The sequence below is a fragment of the Triticum urartu genome, chromosome 6A (genome assembly GCF_056163025.1).
Source record: "Triticum urartu cultivar PI428250 chromosome 6A, HENAU_Tu73, whole genome shotgun sequence".
In the NCBI taxonomy this organism is placed as follows: Eukaryota; Viridiplantae; Streptophyta; class Magnoliopsida; order Poales; family Poaceae; genus Triticum; species Triticum urartu.
The window spans coordinates 539,129,580-539,142,826 of NC_141878.1; the positions used below are offsets into that span (position 1 = coordinate 539,129,580).

The following is a 13,247-nucleotide window of genomic DNA, read 5'->3' on the forward strand; positions in this document are numbered from 1 at the left end:
CCCGTCGGGACCACGCCGTCGACACATACAAGCCCAGCCACCGCGACCAGCCTCACATGACGCCAGCTGAACCATTGCACACAAGCGAGGATCACCGCCCATCAGAGACCCAATCGGACCTGCATCCCCCCTCCCCCGGTCCCCCACCCACCCACGCCACGTGTAATCTCCCCATCGCCGTAGAACTAGCCGAAGGCCACCCCGCGCCCAACCACCTGAGAGGAGGACTGTGCAGCCGCCGCAGCATCCACAGGCACAAGGACGGCTCCGTGCCATTATACGAACGACGTCGCCGCCACCCCACGCGCCCGCCATCGCTCTACCAAGCCCTGCACCAGCCCCGCGCCTCCGTTGGTGGGCCGTCCCGCGCCAGCCCAGATCCGCAGCGGAGGGGAAGAAGCAGCCCCGCGGCCGCTTGGGACGTCACGTGCTAATTAATGAAACATCACGTGCTAACTTTGAAGTCTAACAGCAAGCTTGCTTTGCAGCCTTACGGCCGGCTGAGCATCGTGTATTGGTTAGAGAGTCTTCACATCTTCTGTTTCTGTAGTTGTATTAAATCCTAATCCACACTCCTTTTTCTGTCCGGCAAACATACATTAGTTCAACCCGGTCTCTATGTAATAATATTATATTATAAAAATAAAAACACTATAAGGGTTCCCTAGGAAAAAAGAAAGACAGTCCCCCTTCGCCCGCGCACTCAATCGATATGGAGACCTTGCCGCCAGTACCCGCTCGTGGATGGAACTCCCTCTTCGACCGTCTCTTCGGCGGCCGCCCGCGCCGGCGCTGGCGCCCAGCTCTCCCGCTCCCTGTCCACAGTTCCGTCGATCTTTCTCTCCGGTGAGAAAAACCTTCTTCTTCGACCCGTCAAAAAGAAAAAAACCCATCTCCAGTTGGCGTGGCTCCTATTCTGTACGGGCTTTTGCTGGAGCAGTGCTGTGCTCGTGCTTTCGTCAACTTTGGCCCGAACCAGCTAAAAATTTGCGGATTCTTGGTTAGGTGTGACGGGGTGATCTGTAAAGAAATTGTACCAATGTGTTGGGAAATTAGTCACTATCAAGGGGGAAAAAATAGGGTGCTATATAAAATAGCGTCGCCCCTGAAAAATGCTATAGCGCGCTATTAGCAAGACATTGTACACTGATCAATTTGGCAAGACAATTCTCTACGTGCTATTTTTTTCCAGTGATCACTATATGCAAACACATCACTTTCCTTGAGCTATCCCAAATTGATCTGGGTCTGTGGTGATGAAAAATTGAGATTTTTTTTTACTATATAGTACTTACAGGGATATTTACAACAAGCCCATTGGCTGTGTCATCTTGGAGGAAATTATGCAACGCACGCTGTCCTATATGCGTAGCATTGATGAAAATTTGGAGTATTGGCGGTCCAAGAATCGTTGGGTAACACGTTCTTACATAAATCTTTGAATTCCTTTTACACTATCAGTAATAGCATACAGATAAGTTGATCATGTATTTTTGGTTCTACTTAATTAGATTTTTATGTCTGGATTTTTTGTAGGGTTCATCATATCACAGACGATATATTTCATGATATTTGAAAGAGGTCCAACTGCTTTCGTTGAAGCAACATGCCCACGTCTGACTAGACTTGGGAACAACGGAGGTCCATCGCAGAGCCTTTTCGAGTCTGCATATATAATATTATCTCAACAAACATTCATGTCCTGAAGAGTATAAAGCGCTGCTTGGCTGTTTTTCTTGCTGAGGTTTGTAAGTTTAGTGTTTTTTTAATGGCAAAGTACTAACATAGCTGCCGTACTCTACTGATTGAAGTAGAATAATTGATGTCCTACTATAGTTAATTTTTAAACCCATCTTTATTCCTCTATTAGATATTCCTCTGTGCTACATGACCACATTATCATTATCATATACAAGAATTAAAATTCTGCATCTCCTCTTCAACAGGTTTATCAGGAAGCAGATATAGGCAAAGACGGATTAACTGGAAGTCATCGTGAATCCCTATGTACACTATTTATTGTTTTGAACCATGTCTTTCCCAAATTGGAGGAATTACACAGAAAGGTGGGTCTGTGGGGTATGCATTGTTTTTTATAAATATAATTGGATAGTTAAAGTATATTACATTTCCTTCTTTGATGCAATAATTACTTAGTTAACTATATATTTTCAGGGCCAAACTCTTCTATTCACACATGATGGAAGCCCATCTGAACTTCAATTCAAAAGATTGCCAGAAGTTGACATTAATAGTTCACAATGGACAGATGCATTCTCAGCAAATGCTATAGGTTTGATCTATCAAAACCTCGAGAATCTAGATAATTTTGTTTCCGCTTTGGTAAGTAATTATTATTTCTTCATCTGTTATACATACTTAATCAAATCAGGATACACCCACGTATTCATAGGGATGCCACTCCTAGATGGGAACAAGTAATAGTCAACTTATTCCTAGCAATTCTGTCATGGGGTTTGTTGCTATTAGTGCACCGTATACTTGAGTTTACCGATTAGTATTTCCTGTTTCGTTGAAGGAGCATTAAGATCATGATTGGCCAGGGAAAGTACATTACGATGGCTGGGAGGAGCACGTGGGTAAAGTCGATTATCACTTCGCAGGCCATCCACCACCTCACTTCGCTTGTGGTGCCCAAAGGAATGATGGCATCCATTGTCAAGCTGCAGCGGGCTTTTCTTTGGGGAGGCACGGATAAAGTTTCTGGAGGCAAATGTAAGATAAGATGGGAGAAAGTTTGTACGGCCAAGGACATGGGCGGCCTAGGCATCCTGGACATGGAAAAATTCGCACGTGCCTTATGGCTCAGATGGCCTTGGTTGGTTTGGAAGGACGCGGAAAGAGCTTGGGTTGATTTGGGGCATCCGTGCGATGAAGAGGACATGGCGCTGTTTTATGAGTGCACTTCCATCACTGTTGGCAACGGGCAAAGGGCCTCTTTCTGGCACTCCCCTTGGCTTAGGGGTCGCAAGCCAAAAGACATCGCTCCCTCCATTTTTGCAATTTCCAAACACAAGAATGACACCATTCATAGGGCTTTGGATCTCAACAAGTGGATTGCCAACATCAACACAAACTCTGGGCTCACAATTCAGCACATCCTTGAATACTATGAGCTTTGGGTTGGATTAGGAGAGGTCTTCCTTGATGAGGGGGTGGATGATGAGATTGTTTGGAAGCTTTCGCCTTCCGGTGAGTACACGGCATCGTCGGCTTACAAAGCTCAACTCGACGACTTCACTACATCGAAAATGAAGTCTGCAGTGTGGAACAATTGGGCGCCGCCAAAGCACAAATTCTTTGCTTGGCTTATCATTCAAGACCGTGTTTGGACGGCGGACAGGCTTCAACGGAGAGGATGGCCAAATTGCGGCCTATGCCAGTTATGCAAGAGGGAGCCAGAGACGACGGCACACATCATCTTCCGCTGTCTGATACATGGTACGCATTTGGACGGAGATCAAGACTTGGATGGGTTTGACCGATGTGGACATCATCGACTGGAGTAACTTCAACAGCGTCAACGATTGGTGGCATCACATGGTAGGCGTCAATGGCAATGTGAGAAAGGGCCTCGCATCTCTCGTCATGTTGGTTTCATGGGAGATTTGGAACGAGCGGAATGCGAGAGTATTTAGGATGGTGTCCTCCATGCCAAATGTAATCACGTCTAGAATCAAGGCGGAGGTCAGACTTTCGGGGTTGGCAGGGGCCAAACGGCTGAGTTCTCTTATGCCACGAGAGTAGGCTTATCGGTTTCGGGCGTCTACGGGCGGTCGGTCATGTAATTCAAAACTCTTCTTAATTAATGAGATGAGGCAAATCTTTTGCCTCCGTTTCGAGAAAAAAGAGTTCTGTTTTATTCTTATAAAGGTTCAGTTATAAGAAATTTTTGTTTATATGTGACTCGATAAATGTAACTAACACACTGGGCAGATGATTACCAAAACTGTGAGAGCTGTCAGAATTTAGCGCTCGAATCACCTAATAATAATTTGTTCAAACCCAAATATCTATGAGTAGATATGTTTGTACGAAGTAATTTTGCTCATTTTGTCTAAAGCAAGTTTTTTTGGCAATGGCAGCTTTCAAGGCATAAAAAACCAACACATATGACCTTATACTGGTTCCCTTACACATGTGGAGCAATTGGCTTCTCTTTATGCTCCCTATGGTTATTACGCCATAAAAGCTTGATGGGAAGTTCTGACGACTATAACTTGGTTCGACATGCTAAGGAGTCCATTGCTAGATTCTGGAGTGATCCTGTTGAACCAGTAAGATACTTAATTTGTGTATTTCTTTAATATTTTGTGTTATACTAGTGCAAGTAAACTGAAAGTAAATCAAACTATTTTAGGGGTGTGCAACATTTTATTGGTCATCTACCTGTACAATATATGTTTCTGTGAGCTACTTTTTGTAGCCTATGTTTGTTAGTTTACTTGTTCACCATGGCTCTGACCAAAATTTCTGATTCAGATAACTGAAAAGGGATTGCGCATTGCTTGCAGCTTACATGTGCTTTTTGGGCACAGTATTAGCATATCTGTAGCAATCCTTGGTAGATGAGTGTATATGAGCCATCGGACTTGTTAATACTAGATAATGCCCCGCGCGTTGCGGCGGAACTCTATAGCATTTTTTTTGTGAGTGAAATTTACAAAAATACTCTTATAGGAGTATAAAGTACAATAGGTATCATGATTTGCATGTGGTGGCATGAAAAGTTTGTCCATGAGGTAACTCTAGCACATCTAGCAAAATCATCTTACCATATACATTCTTTGTTTACTTTTGTATAAGACATTTTAGACAATCTAAAATATCTTATAGAAAAGAACAGATGGAGTAACAAATTAAAAAAAGGTAAGTCCAATTTGAATTGGCGATCAGACTTTTTGTTTTTTCTATAATGAGGTTAGACTCTATTAGAATGGCTACATGTTGAAAAACAAGATAAATAATAATTCTTCAGGCGGCATATTTGTTGAGTACTGAGTTGGTTCTTCTATCGGAGGGATAATGTGTTTCTTTTTAAACGTAAGTTGTTCATACTGTGTTCTTTGGAAGTGAAGCTTATGTTCTAACTGAACCATAAATCTGTCATAAAACTTAGTTGGATGTAATGAAAGTTAGGCATGTATTGCGCTTTAAAACAAAGTGATATGTGTAAACAATTAAACATAGATAATAAATTAACCATTGGAGATGAGAAACCAGTGAAGAAAGTAGGCAATAGTATAGAACAAAACAATTAAGATTTTCTTACCAATCTCATGATATAATTTGGGGTTATGGGCGTTTTATCATACCGTTTGTAGTCAACCAACTGACCAATTGCTGGGATCTTCTTACAAAGAGAAGCGAGAACGTCATATACTTATGGAATGAGCCAGAATTCGTTAAAAAAGAACTGCGGCCAATCAGCCCAGCAATCAGCTGCAGGAGGTGTCACTGCTGCAATGGAAAGAATTGCTCGCTTATTTATGAAGGGGTATGGGCGAGGCTGCTGTTGGTACCTGTTTGCGGCGAAGTTGCCATAGTCCAGTCCAGTACAGTTCACGGATGCACATGATGTTGCAAAATATAAACCATACATCCATTGAGACCATGCGAGCTTCTCTGCGGAGATGCGGCAGCCCAGGAGCCAAATTAGTGGTACAATAACTCTGATCTGATTACTAAACATGGCAAGGAGAAACAGAGAGAGAGAGATTACTCGGCCCAGTGCTGGACTGCTGGTGCTAGTGGCGGAGACTCGTAAAACTGTAGCTCAAAAGAATGGAGAAGGCCGGGGCTGAACCTTGAGGGGAGCGATGGTAACCACGTGACCTGGTCGTCGTCCCGCGTCGCAAATGGTATAAAGGCGAGGGAAGTTCCTGCCGATGAGGATGATAGTGTGGCTATTGCGAGTGCTGCTGGGTCAGGAATATTATGGGGAGGGGAAAAGAAGCCTGTTACAGGAAGATGGACAGATATCATGAAGAAGAGGAAGATGTAACGACGACGAGTGTTCACCGAGGAGACGAAGCGAACCTATACAGAATACGAATAGAGTTGCTGAGCAGAGTTTGATCCCACTCAGATTGGAACCAAATGAGTCATTGATTTTTATTTTTATTTTGTGCTAAGGTGGAGGCTGCATGTTGAGAGAATACTGACGTGGCACCACGATGATGTGGGCATTGTGCATGTAGAGAGAATTGGTGGTAGTGGGGATCAACTTCTTAAGAATGTAAGATGCATCTGCATAGTAGTAGTCTAAATATTGTTCATTAAAATTATATGTGAGACCATTTTGTTTTGTTTCACTGCTACTAGCTGGTTTATATCGTTCCTTACCTTTGGAAATCAGTTGTGTTATTCTGCTCCCACCTTGACAGTTTTGTTCTCTCTTAACAATAATCAGATTGTTTCTGTTGGAGAGAGGCCTTTTGAGGCAATGAAGCGAACAGATAGACCTGCAATGGAAAAACAATATGCCCGACAAACTGAAGAGTCACTACGCAGGTTTTTATTCTCTGATGTTGTTTGGCAAACATGTATCGTTTTACTCGTGATTCTTTCTTGAATGAAACATACCACCCTCCATTTCAATGAATAGCATGCACGCATTTTTAATTCATGGTGAAAGTTGAATTTTGAAATGTGTGTGTGCTTTATTCATTGGAATGGAGGGAATCTGCATTTTCATTGCTTACAAAGTTAGTTAGCACCGTTGCTGAATGGGCATACATTTATCCTAGCTTAACTTACACACTGTTACCCACGATGAATATAATACTGTTCCTGAATGAATATTCAGTGCAAGATTTACTAGTTCTGATTGTTGTAAGGAAACTTTTAAGTTTCTCATTCTCAAATTCATCAAAATATCATGAAAATATTTGCCACTATTTAATTCCAGTGTTTGCTTGCTGGATTTGTAGGATACTACCTTCCTTCTCTGAGAAACCTTCAAAGATAACATTGCCACAATATGCATCAGGGGAAGCGTTGATGGAGATCCAGAGGTCGGGTTGTTTGAACTTCGAATTTATACATATTGTTGGGGCATTGGCATTCATATCTTAGGCCAAACATTTCAAATGCCACGCATGTGATATATTTTTTCCAGTTTCATATCGTGCCTTGTGTCAGCCCCGAGCCGCTCCCGCGAGCGTCCTCGGGGGAAACCCTAGCGCGCCGCCCCTCGTCCTCCCTCGTCGATCTCTCCCCCCGCCGCCACCGTACAGCGCCGCTGGGCAAAGTCCGGCCGGCATTGGTGGCGGCGGGGATCTTGCCCCTCTCCTCGCGGTTGGCGTCCGGCGCAGGACGGCGCGACGCGAGACGGTGCTGGGCTGGGCGGGGCCCAGCGGCGCGGCGGAGGGCGTGCTGGGTGGCAGCGCCCCTGCCTGGCGGCGGTGCAGGTGCGGCTTGGGGCCCCTCCAACGCGCGGCGGCTGCGGCTTCTCTGGCGGCAGCGCGAGTTATCCCGGCGGCGGCTTGGCAGCGTGGCGCGGCAGAGCTCTGGCGATGACTCGGCGACGGGCTGGAGGGCTAGGCACCGTCCAGTGGTGCTGCCTCCGCGGCGGTTGTGGTTTGGGGCCGTTGACCCCGATCCGATCTGGATCTGGTGGTGCTTGGGTCTGGGCCATGGCGGCTGGCGAGGCATGGTGTTCGTCGGGGCTTGTCGGCCTCTAGGCACCATGGGGGTGCCGGCGGCGACGCATGCCCGGCGTGGTGACGCTAGTGGACGTGGTGGTCATCTTCTTCCCGAGATGGCCGGCCAGAGGCTTGGTGATCGGATCTCGAGATCCATCATCTTGTCCCGGCTGCGAGTAGGGGAGACATGGTTGCCTGTGAAAACCGAGCCGACGGCAGGCGATGGCGGCGTTCTCGTCGTTACCTTGATGGAGGCATCGTCGTGTAACTACTATCGACCCACTCGTGCTGCTCCGGGGGAAACCCTAGGATCTGGTGTTCCAGATCGGACGATGGCGGCACTGCGGTGTCGTTTCTCTCTTGGGAGCATCGTTTGTGGAGCAGCGCTGGAAGTCAGAGGCAGGAGGTGGAGCGGCTTCGTCTTGCACAGAGCTTCGGTGGTGATGTCAAGTCATGCCTGACCGACAGGTGCTACGCTTTGTCATGCCTGGTCAGCAGGTGCTACGCACGACAGATCTTCCAAGGACTTCAAGCTGTGTTGGCTGGTGATACCTGGCAGCATGGCGCTGAGGTGTATCAGTGGCGACCGCGACATGCTCAGCTGTTTGCGCGCAGGGAGGAGGTGCCGTTTGGCGCCGTGGTGGCGTCGACGATAGCTAGACCGAGCAAGGTTGATGCATCAGTACAGTTCTGAAGATGGAGCGGTGGCAGTTGGCGGCGGCGGCCTCTGAGAGCACGCCGGACCAGTGTGTGCCCCAGACCCGGCAAGAGGCTAGGTTGGGGTCTCAGGCCTTAGATGTTAGGCTTGGCTGCGATTTCTGTTTGGTATTAGGCCTAGGCTATCTGCGCCCCTTCATCAACTGGATAGGCATAGCGACAGTTTGTTTCTTAGACGGCTTTAGTCTTACTTTTGTATGATTTTGTAAGGTCTTGTGAGACTAATTAATAAAGTGGCCGTATGCATCGCCCAGATGCAGAGGCCGGGGGTCATCCTCCTTTTCTAAAAAAAAATATTGTGCCTGGTGCTAAAGAGCGGAATGCTGCATTTTCCACCTTCTTTATTTTGTCTATTAATTTCCCACCACAGATAATTGGATTGTTCTATGCAGGTCAATTCTGGAACTGGACCAGGTTGCTAAGGCAAATGTACTGGATCTTCAGGAGTAAGTTATACCGTTTTTGTCTTTCAATCTTGATTAAAACGTATATAGAAAGTAAATAAATTGCATAAAACACCAACCCTTGGGGTTGCTGTTCGACAGAACCACATATTTGAATCAAGGGAAAAAAATAGTGTGCCATATAAAATAGCGTTGCCTCTGAAAATATGCTATTAGCGTGGTATTAGTGAAATATTATACACTGATCAATTTAGCGAGACAATTCTCTACGCGCTATAGCACGCTATTTTTTCCAGTGATTTGAATATCCAAAGAACATGACCACAAATTTTGGGGTAAGCATTTGCAGCTTACCCAACTTGCTCAATTATCCTGTTTGATAATAGAGGTGTAGAACTGATCCTCCTCTTCTCCAACGCCATCCCAACGATGCTGCTGCCTATGACACAAATGGTCCTCTGTAGCCACTTCTTCAGGGTTGTAGTAGAAGTTTAGAACCCACTGCCGCTGCCCTGTCCTCCACATGGATTACACTGGGTGGTGAGGTAGGCTGGAGGAACCGAGCCATCTAAGTGGCGCTTAGATCTGCTGAAGAGCAGAGGGGGTAAAAATGACGCCCTAGCAGATTTGGGAATCCCCTCCCTAGGTCTTCTGTGCAGTTTATGTAATTTACTCATACAAAATGATGCATTTGCCTTGGCTAATACTCCCCATCTGTGGTGATTGAATTGTTCTTACACAGGGCAATACTGGGACTGGATCGGATTCTGAAGGCATCTAAGACCAGTTTTGCTCTTCTTGCATTTGGGCTTCCTCTTCTACTATTCTTTCGAGTGCTGACACGGGTAACACATGTATGTATATATATATGTTGATACTGAACCTATTTGTGCCGCACACCCTGCAAATTCACTGTGCTTAAGTCATATGTTTAATGTGACACTATTACTGTAATTGTACAATAGATTCAGAGTGCGAAGGGAAGAGAAAGCATTGGGGAGCTTCTTATTGTTGCACAGGGAAGGCTTCTGGAATTTAAGAATTCCAGTGTTAATGGGGAGGTACTTTTTCAACATCTTTAACATCACAACATGCCTTTTCATGTATTATTTTCAAGTTTTAGGTTCCACTTGTCCTTCCAATGAGGAGGATAATATGATAACTGTATTTGTTATTTCATCCGCACAATTCTTGTCTTTCACCAAATATGAGATGGGCACATCCCTCCTTAGGATTGGACACCAACCATCACCCTAGATATTTGAGTGGTCAGAATTTATGAATTCGAAGTCTTGAGGATATTGGGATTTTGATATGCCCTAACAGTAATCTATCTAAGTAACCTTGTTTACAGGAGGATGAGGTGATATACAAGTTTGGATTGACACTTGACTCCCTTGATAGATTGTACGAAGCTGTTGAGTTGCATGGAAATCAAAAAGATGACTGGACAAGGTCAGTTTTCATATCGAACATATTTATTTTCCTTGTTTATTCGTTGATGGCCTGCGCACCAAATCAATTTAAATTGCAGGTTGAAGGAGTACATCTTTTGTCTTGCAAAACCTGGTGTGGCCATGTAAGATAAGCTTGATGCTCTTGTCTGTTTGAAGCGCATGTACAAATATTTAAGATAAGCTTGATGCTCTTTTCCTTCTGAACGGCATGTACAAATGTTTACGGTTATTTTATGAGTATTTGTACAAATGGCCATGACACCCCCTCTAAAACTGTAGAAGAGTTTACATTATATGATCATCACTAGTGGTCTAAAAGTTTAAGGTTATTTTAGGAGTATTGTCAGGATTATGAAGACATTTAGACAAAAGTATTAAAGTTATATTGTCTACATTGTATATGTAAACTGCGCCACCCCCAAAGCTAAGATTCTAGGTCTGCCGGGTAATTCAGCATTACACCCAAGTGCACATAAGTGCTCTTGAGTAAAACGTCAGGACTTTGTTTTACACCTATCGCACATGGAGATGTGAACCGTCACCTTGCGATGATGTGCAATAGGGGGTGTATTATGCATGCTACATACAAACCGTGTGCAATAGGGTGTTAGGATACAGCCAGTTTGATAATAGCAATCGTATGCGATGTTCGGACCTATCACACAAAGTTTAGCTCGGTAATATATCACCGCGCATGTCCCCATGGAAAAACACATGTAATTGTTTGCCAAACACAAATGGGAGGGAAGAACAACCGTTTGCGAAATGTGACCTATTGCACACGGTTTGATAGAGTTAAATGTGTGTGATGTTAAAACAACCGCACATGCTTCATCTGGAAAAAATGTTTGCGTCATGTCATCACGGTTCGTTTCTAATTTACGAGTGAGATTATGTTTAGCATCGGACACGGTGCAGATCACGTGTGGGATGAGAAGCTATCACACATGATTGAAAACGATAGAAATTATGATAGAAATTAGTGGTCAATTAGATCTTCAAGACCGTGCAAATGTGTAAAGTGTCACTTATTTCATTTGTGAACTAGAGGCTGGCAACCTGCATAGAAGGTCCTTTTGTGTTCTGGTTTCAAACAGTAAACTCAAATGAACTGTTCCAATTAAGCAGATGTGTAAACGTTCCATGCATGCTTCAGTCAAGGGAGCTTTCAACGGTCAGCTAGAGACATGGACAATTCAGTCTCCGTTTACGCACACTATATGTGGCCTAACAGATTGTGTTTCACGGGGGCCGACCAACAAACCGTTGAATGATTGAACATTGAAATGCCCCAGATCTCGTAGGTGCCTGTTAGGATTGTAACCTAGCAGTCAAGGTCATACGCTCACACTGACTGACAGTCACACGATCAAAATCGTCAGAATTGTGAGAAGGAAAAGGTCAGGTCATCCTAAGACATTCAGAGGTAGTACTAATCATTTCCTGGGAGTTTTCACTTCTAACACTGGTCACTGGTCAAGCACGGGGAACAAAAAAGTTGCTAGCATCGTGCAGATTGTACTTGCATTATAAGGAACTGTTTTTTTCTCCTCTTACTTGTAAAGATTTAGCAAGTATACTTCACCGAACATTCTATGATTTAGCAAGTATCCATCACTGAACATTCTATGATAAGCGCAAGTAAGCCCAGGTCATGGTCTAGGCTGAGCTCTTTGTGTGTGTGTGCGCGTGTGTGTGTGTGATTGTTCATGTACTTAGGGAATTTCTAACCAATCAATCCCCTATCCGGCAGTAAAAAGTCAATTTTACTCCTCTAACGCTCACCTAACCGATCCCTAATCCGCCATAGTGGAGTAAAAATTATCCTCTGGCGCCAACCAATTCCCTAAATATACTCGGCCATTGCAGCTCCGAGTAAAAGCCGCGCCTCTCCCTCGCGCCACCCCTCGCCACTGCATCTTCGCATGCGCGCCTCCCAGCGACCGCCCGACCGCCCCGCCGCTACCTTGTTGCCTTCTTGCCCCCCGCCGCTCTTCTGCCCGACGTCGAGCCCGTTCGGCCCATATCGTCGTTGCCGGAATCAAGGTGAAACGCCGCCGGCGTCGGCATAGCCGATTCGTCGGATTGCTTTGAAACTTCTTCATTTTTCGTCGACCACTGCATCTCACCTTGTTTGCACACCGCTGTAAGTCATTTGCACGCGTCGCTGCCTGCCGGTTTGGTCTAAACGACACCAGCCATATGCTGGCGCCCACCACTAATAAGACAATAGCAATGGCGGGCGTTGATTTTCACCTGCCACTGGTAATTTCTTAGATTACAAGCGGCGGGCGCTAGACTACACCGTCATTAATATGAATTCACCTATAAGCCATTTCCGAGTAGTGCGTTACACCCTCCAGTTCAGGGAAAGGTGTTGTTTTGGACAAACTGTCAATGAAACTTTATTAAATCTTTGAATGTCAATATCAAACTATTAAACATTTAAACTGAAAATTCTGAAAGTAATATGATGGATTTGTCTCGAGTTTTTTTCTTACAAAATGTCAAGTTTTATTTGGCTTTATACCTTATTACGATAGAAATTAGTGGCCAATTACATCTTGAAGACCGTGCAAAATGTCATTTATTTGTGAACTAGAGGCTAGAAACCTACATAGAAGGCCTTTTTGTTTTCTGGTTTGAAACTGTAAACTCAAAATGAGCCGTTCCAAGCAGATGTGTAAACGCTCCATGCGTATGCTTCAGTCAAGGATAGTCAGTCTCCGTCCAACCGTTCCAACCGATTGTGGCCCGACCGGCAAATCCTTGAATGATCGGATATTGAAGGCGTCAGGTCTGTCAAGGTCATACGCTCACACTGACTGACAGACAGCGTCGCACGGTCAAAAGCGTCTTCTCAAAATGAAAAGTCAGGTCATCCCAAGACATCCAAAAGTAGTCATTTTCTATTAGTAGTTTTCAGTTCTAACACTGGTCACTGTCAAGCACGGAGGGACAAGAAAGTAGCTAGCGCGTGCAGGTTGTACTTGCATTATAAG

At 44.9% G+C, this 13,247-nt stretch overlaps 1 pseudogene; it reads left to right on the forward strand.

Moving 5' to 3' along the window:
- Positions 1–712: 712 nt before the first annotated feature.
- Positions 713–4,593, forward strand: LOC147966144 (protein DGS1, mitochondrial-like; annotated as a pseudogene).
- The last annotated feature ends 8,654 nt before the right edge of the window (positions 4,594–13,247 follow it).